General features: G+C 39.9%; 1 protein-coding gene across 2 annotated transcripts in view; it reads left to right on the top strand.

Moving 5' to 3' along the window:
* LOC109967637 (cadherin-18-like) overlaps positions 1 to 7,923 on the top strand; it is a 202,572-nt gene that overhangs the window by 68,633 nt on the left and 126,016 nt on the right. The window lies entirely within an intron of this gene.

Below are 7,923 nucleotides of genomic sequence, written 5' to 3'. Positions count from 1 at the left end.
ATAAAAATGGGGGTGGCTATTGCTCAGGAGAACCAGAGGACTAGCGGTTCAAGTCCCAGCTTGTCCTGTTCACATGTGTCTTTTAGCAAGACACTGAACCCCCAGTTGCTCCCGGTGATGACACCGGTGTGTGAATGTGTGAGTCCTTGGGAGTGCAAATGGGTGAATGGCCAAATAGTGTGAAAGTGCTTTGAGTGTGCTGCAATGCATAGAATAGCGCTGTACAAGTGTAAGACCATAAAAACATAATTCCTCTGTTCCTCTCTCCACACATTTTTCCTGTCATCTTTTCCTCACATCTTACCTAAGATGTGCAGGACTAAGACACTAGGAAACAACATGAGTGAGGGAATCATTGGTGCAAATGAAAGACTTGTGATGTACTCATAGTCTTCTTACTGTTGCTTGGTGCTCTCATTTTACTGTGCTTTTTGGCAGTGATTATCAGTAATTCAGCACTGTGTGCATGAAGTTGATACTAATATTCGGAAAGGTGGGAACACTAATAAAACGAAGCCCCACACAGGCTTGAGCATTCAGGTGATCAAACAGAGTAATAGTGACAAGCCCAGTCCATGTTTTGTTTCTGTCATTCCCTATCCGGTCTCCAGTGCCTCTCGAGATTCCCTCCAGGTCTGCCCTTTACACCTGCCACTCCTTCCCTTGTTATCCAGATCTGACTCTGACACACACACAGCACACCTGGCTCCACTTACCTGAGCAGTTCCCTCAGTATATAAGCTTGTCTGTTTCCTTTGTGGTCGTCTGGTGTGCTCACATAACCTTCATACTAACAGCTTCAGTATTCTTGCCACCTGTTTCATTTCTGTTCATTTTGGATTTGGACTCAGGTTTGTTGGCTGGACTTTTGCCACTTACCTGCTTGCCTGGATTTGCTATCTGCCTTGGATTGTTTTCATGCTCAGACCCCTGCATGGATTCTCTTTCTGTTTCTAGTTCTTCCTGCTCAGTTTTTCTGCCTGGACTTGAAGTAAACTGTACATTTCCTGTTTTGTTAATATTGCACATTTAAGCATTACCTGTGAGACAGTCTGCTTGTTCTGCAAGAGTCTGCATTTGGGTCCACTCTCTGCCTCCCTAGTGCATTGCTATTCACTTTGTGATGGTCACCATGTTTACAGGTGCATAAAATGTATGAAACTTGTCTTACTGGATCTTTCTCTCCAAACTGCAGAGGAAGTTAAAATATGCTGTTGCTACTGTACATACACCTCTAGAAACCCTCTTACTTTACACTAGCAATGTGGAGACAAGTGATAGTGTCAGACTTAGGCTGTGCAAACCAAACTACTTTAGGATTTAAGTCCCTGTGTGAGGATGGAAGTGAAATGTCACCTCACCTTCACTTTACTTGGCTTTTCAACTTGGTCTCAGTCACTGTGATGTAAATCCATGTCATCTCCTTGTCATGACTCTCAGGTTTTTAAAGGCAATGCTTAATCCACATGACTTGTTTGTCATATCATTTATGAAAATACATGTTAATTATTTTTAAAAATATGATACTGTATATCGTTAGTGAAATCATGAACTTACATTTTTGAATTTCGACAGATCTTGGGTGGTTCATATGTTATAAAATCATGCATGCTTTGAAGTGGTTAAAAAGCAGCAGGTTTGGCCAGAAAGAGTAAACAACTGATAAGTTTTCAATATATGTGAATTGTGGGGAAAGAAAAATCAAAAAAATGACCAATCCATAAAAACATCAAAATTCAACAGCGTATTGAAGAAAAACCAAGAAGAACCACCCTGCAAAAACTGCATCTGCATCTGCATGCTACTAAGTTACTGCATTAGGGAATTGCCTTTTTTCATTCCAGATTAATCAGTATTTGGGACATATCTTGCCACTAGAACTTGATTTTTACCTCTAACAACTTTTTCAGCAAGAAAAATGTAACCTACATCATACAGTATGTGTTGCACTTCCTGTCGTTGAACAGCAAGCTTAATCTAGACAGCCTGACACCATCCGTGGATTTTTCCAACTTCTGCAAAAGAAAATGCATTGTCAGTTAGCACAGACTCCCTCAGCGATCATTGTTTTGAATAGATTTTTTTTCTTTCTCTGTTTTCATGAACTAACTCAGCCTATTAGTTTAGAGAGAAACTGCAAAGGGGTAGGTTGACATTCTCCTTCGCACACAACTGAAAAATCATCACACTCATGTGGCTCAAACTTGCGTCATGCTATTTGAGATTTAGGGCTCTTTCAGAGCAAGTACTCACCAACAGCTGGAAGTGTCTGCAGCTGCACAGCTTGTGTACTAAAATGTGTTAACCAAAATTTTGTAACGCGACATAAGAACAAGTGTTTCACTATTATTTCCATTAGTGGCACTAATGAGAAGACTTTACTGTCACTCTCTACCGTCAGACTGTGTGCAAACCATAGTGACAAAAGATTTTTTTCTTTTTCATTTTCTTCCAGCAAATATATGGCTGCCTGTTTTTCAACACTGCTCTTCATATTACCCTTTATTTCACCTTATAACAAATACTAAATGTCAGGTTTTGGGGGCACTCTGTCAGAGAAAACGGGCAACACCTTGTATCTTTGTGGTTATCAGCGTCACAGAGTTTAATAATCCCATGGAAACAGACTTACATTGACAGTAGTCTAAATTTTTAAGCCCCTAATTTACAGTACCACCTGGTTCCGACTCAACTCGACTCAACTCTACTCGCTTTTGGTACCAGGTGCTTTGTTTTCCACTGCAGATAGTCCATTAACGTGCCAGCTAGTTAGCTCTACTTAACTTAGCAGGCCTAGCTGTATCCATTATGATTGTATTATCACATTCACAAGCCTATGGGCTACATGATAAGATGTATGATGTGGTGGTTCACATAATATAACAGTTATATTATATATTAACAGAGGCTTGAGGCCTCTGTCACCATAAATTTTAACACTCGTGAGAGAGAAGTGGCAGCTACTATTATGAATGACTGATGAACGAGCAACTGGTGTCATTTACTGTATGTAAGCATCCGGGTGCATCAGTGGCAAGATGGCCGCGTAGTAATGACAAATTTCTCTGACTAATCAGTAGTCTGTAGTGTTAACATGGCACCATTTGGTATCGCCTCAGCTCATTTGAACCCTCAACGGAGGTGATACCAAAAATAGTACCAGGTAGTATCCTGAACACATAAAGTGACTAGAGTCGAGTTTAGCCTGTACCAGGTGGTGGGAAAGGGGATTTAAATGGTTTGTTTGAGATATTTCCTTTGTACACATTCTTCCTCTATATTTGATGACCACAGCTAATAAAGGAGCCATGTACAGGCACAGCACTATGCCTGGAGTCAAAGTCCACTTCTGAGGACCATACTGCTGCAGGTCAAAGACAGCAAACAGACAGAAAGCCCTTAGAACCTGACAACTCCACACGGAAAGTCTTCATCAGACCGGCTCATTTATTATTGACAGGACAATGTACTAATTATATAAACTGGATAAAGTATCTCAAATTAGAATGCAACCACCTTATCATGTCTCAGCTCTCATGGTTAGTGATGGAGCTTAGTTTAGCATGTCCTGTAAATCCCCCCAGATGGGAATTAACCTGTTTAAATTAATAACCATTGCGTCCTGCCCACCCACATTCTTTTTTGATTCATATTTCACACCCTCACAAGCCTTTGTTCTCGACAGAGAGACATGCACAGGGGGAACTACTTTATCCTCAAAATGTCACTTGCTGCTCCTTCCCCACCATCTGCTGCTTAGAAATGCTGTTGTTTCATGCTGCTGTATTTTTATCCTCCTCCACTCCTGTCTCTGTCTTCTCCTGTCTCCTCTTTTAGTTTTAAATGTTTTATTTTCTGCCAAAGAGATGGAGTTTCTTTGTTTTTACACTGCAGCATTGTTCAAGTTCATACTGGCACTGTATTTCTGTTCTTTTCTTTCTGCAGCGCATTGTGCCATGTGCTGTGCTTTCTGTTTGCCTCATTCTATGTAGACTGTCTGTTCCGGCCTTTGATTGTTTGTTCTCTCCAGCAAATTTTTGGAAAGCAGGGGATGAGGAGATATGCAGGTTGTTAACAGATTAACTGTGCTCCTTGTGGCTTGAATAATTTGCTCCCCTTTTGCCAAAAAAAAACATCTTTCACCGTGGAGTCTACCCTCAGGAGGTGTACACCTTTGGCCTTTTCATTGAGTGATTTGAGGGTGAGCTAGAGGCATGAAGGTTGCTTAGAGGTGTACAGTACCTGACCTCATCAGATCCCCTCAGAAGATCGAACAATCTGAGAGGAAAACAACTAAGTCATTTTTTTACAATTAGTATATTGCTATTTTAACTTCAAATACACAAGCCTGACATACTTTCACCCTTCAGTGCCATCATTACTGAGGTGACACCAGCACATTGCAGTATGACCACAGCTTCAGGCTAATAACATGCAATGCAGTAATTAGCCTATAGCCTACATTAGTTTAAAGAACTTGAGGGTATATGATTCTGTAAATCAACCGGGCTGTTTTCATTCCCAGGGCTTCAAATACGGGCACTTTGTCAAATACTTTTGGCATCTTAGAGAGACACTAAAGGGTACCCTTGGTGTCAGTGTTTTCATTTGAGTCAACAGTTAAGCCAGTGGTATCAGTAGACGCCCAGAACAGCAGCTCTGGATGTGTATTGATGGTGACAGTATACGCTGAGAGAAAGGAGGAGGTTGGAGTGGATGGGTCACAAAACACCTGACTTTGCCAGAGGAGGAAGGTGTTTGAGTCCATTGTGAATTGTAGTGCCTTTTGTTTTTACAGTCTTTATTTTTAATGAATGAGCATTTTAAATGAAGCTATGATTTGTTTCCCTATACCTAGCCATGTGGTTTTTGTTCCTAATCCTAATCACAGTGCTGAGCTTTGTGCCTAAAGTTAAAGCATCAGTATTTGACAACCTAGGATGAAAATGTGTTAAATCAGCACATTTTGAATTAACAGTAACTTGCACTGTAACCTAATATCATTGTGTGAGTGTGTGTGTGTGTGTATGTGTGTGTGTGTGTGTCTGTGTAAATGAAATTCTCTGCTTTGCTATGAAATGATTTATAGATTACATCAGAGTATATCACTCTTTCTCACTTTAGTTCAGCATTTTGATTTTTCAATATGTCATATGTCATTATAATAATTAATTTATATCCTACTGCAGTAATGAAACAGCATTTTTACATCTGCCTACAAGACTAAGCCCAAAATAATTTGTGTACAACTGGAGAAGGTTGGTCTTTAGCACATAGGTGGCATTTCACAAAACCCTCCTATGTTTTGAAAGCAATGTAATTGCTGCTTGGATTATTATCAGAGGCAACATGTTTATTAGCCCGGAGAAGGTCATGTTTTGAACAGCACAGAACTTTCACACCAGGCTGTGTGTGAAACTCAGCTTAGATCAACTCAGTGATTGTTGCACTAGTATGATTTCTGCACGTTGTTAGTTTTGTCTCCCCAGTGTACACTGAAGGTCTCAGCATTCCTTGCTGATTCAGTTTGGCCTGAGTATTAATACTGGATGATTATGTATATTATTGTTTTCAAAACTGGTGTTATAATTTTTGCTTTATTATCATTCCAGAACAAGTTGTAGGTTACTTGACGCTGGTCACATTTGACATTAAGTCTTGGAAAACAATAATTTGGGCATCTTCCATCCATCTGTGGTGTCATACTACTCATTTGATCCTTTTTGCTCTATATGTGTATAATTTGTTCAGTCAACAAATGAATCATATGCAAATTTTAACATTTTTAAGTAGCAAAGATAAGAAATTATGTGATGATAAAAGCATTTAAATCAATATGCAAACCAATTATTAACAGTAACAGGTGCTAAGAGTAGTGTAGCTACTAACCAAACTGCAGCAGGTCACTGCAAACACCAGTGCTATTCTCTTCAATATTCTTTATTATCTCTGCACCAATTCAGTATGTATTGGAAATGTTGAGGGCAGAGGGTATGTACAATATGAGAGTTTTAACACAAGGGTAGCAGCTGAGTCGAGTACATTTGTCCTGCTGAGTGATCTCAGCGCTGAGGGCATACTGCTATGATAAGTGGCCAGGCACAGACACGACAGTCAGTCATCGCCTGCACTGCTTAAAGCAAATTAAACTTTATGACACAGTACTGAGTGAGTGTGTAACACCATTTGAAAGTGTAATGCATCAAATTTGACTGTTGACTGTAGTAGCAGTATGGTTATTTATATGAAAGCCATGTGGGCAGGATGAGGTAAGAGCCAGTGTGGGACTCGAGTGTGAGGCTGCAGCTATTTCCCAAAGCAGTAGGTATTCTCCAAACTGCAAAAAGAATTGGTACAAAAGGTTTGTTCATTCATTTTTTAATAAGACATAATACCTGCAGTGGGATACTGGACTGGGATAAATGGCTTTTAGGGTGGACAAGCTTTTGTGTTGGTTTAGAAAAACACAAGGACACAGTTTTCAAGCTATGACTGGGAAGAACAGGTTGTTTCATTTTTTGTAGTTTCTGTTTTTGTGCCATTCTTACACTATGATTCATGATTCTGGTAGGGGAAGTGCAGCAGACAAATGTAGCTACATGAAGAAAAGGTCTTCATTCCAGCATCAACAGCACTAAATTACAGGCTAAGTTGAGTAATATAATGCGGTTACTGTCAAAGGAAATTTAAGAGAGTGTTTATGCTATTAAGGCAGCAGCATTTCATGTCATGAAGCTCAGAGCGCACACCTAACGCTTTGATTTTCTGGAACAGGCCACAGACACAAATGCAAGTCTAAACTTCAGGTGAAAGTGCATATGGGTGTATCTGATAAAATGGTAAATCCAAAAGATACACAGCGCCCCATACACCTACAGATATACTGTTGGAATCGCTGTGGGACTATCAGTGAGAGCAGAACATTATGCAAAAATTAGGTAAAAGGCAAATTGATAGTTCTTCTTCTCTGCATAATTATATTTGAATCATTTGTGTTGAGGACAATAAACAAACAAGTTTATCCGCAAAGTATTAGCAAAGTATTAGTAAAGTATTTATTTAAGAGTTGCAACTGAAAGATTTAACACCTCGGATATCTGAAATAGTTTTTAAAATATTTTCTTTGACATGTTTTATTTGTTCATTTGGCAGTGTTACTGATAATATGGATATGCTTATATGTGTATAAGACACAACAGCAAATGTTTATAGGAAGTGCTGCATTCCTCCATATGGTATTGCTGTTAATGTGCAGAATCATGCACAGCCCCTCTCTGAAACCAGGCGCTGTACATGTACAGTACAAGTCTACAAGTGCTTAATAAACTGCACAGAAAAACATTCTACAAGCTGTCGTGTTCAGTTCACTCATCATAACCAACAGCCCTGTCGCTGTTTCTGCAGAACTCTGGGTCACAAGGTTACATTCATGTGGAGGATATAGTTGGCGGTTTTTGTCAGTGTCGTGATGTGTTTTGAGGCAGATGAAAGATGTAGCAGACAGAGCCAGGGCACACTAGGCACATATGAAAGGTTCTTTTTGAGTTTGGAGAGGTCTGGTGCATGGTGTGTTTCTGCCAAGTAAAGCCAAGAAAACTGCAATGTCTCTGCAATAAAAAGTGGTCTGAGTAGGCAAAACAACACTGCACCTTCAGGAAGCTGGAACCCCACCAGCTCCAAGTTCACCGCTCCACAGCAGACCAACTTAAACCTTACAAACATACTAAAATGCAATTTGTCAGGGTGTCTCGCTTTCCCTTTCTCTGGTAGTTATCTGACTCTCTCTCTCCTCGTCTTTAATTTGCTTGGTGACACATGCAGCTCAGGGTGGACTGCATTTCGTAGAATGCGTTCTGTCACACTCACCTTTTTCCATTTAATGTGACAGTAATGTGTTTCAGATACTAAACGCTTTGCACAATC

Source organism: Monopterus albus, unplaced genomic scaffold (assembly GCF_001952655.1).
Source record: "Monopterus albus unplaced genomic scaffold, M_albus_1.0 scaffold133.1, whole genome shotgun sequence".
In the NCBI taxonomy this organism is placed as follows: domain Eukaryota; kingdom Metazoa; phylum Chordata; class Actinopteri; order Synbranchiformes; family Synbranchidae; genus Monopterus; species Monopterus albus.
This window is presented reverse-complemented; position numbering and strand designations above follow the sequence as displayed.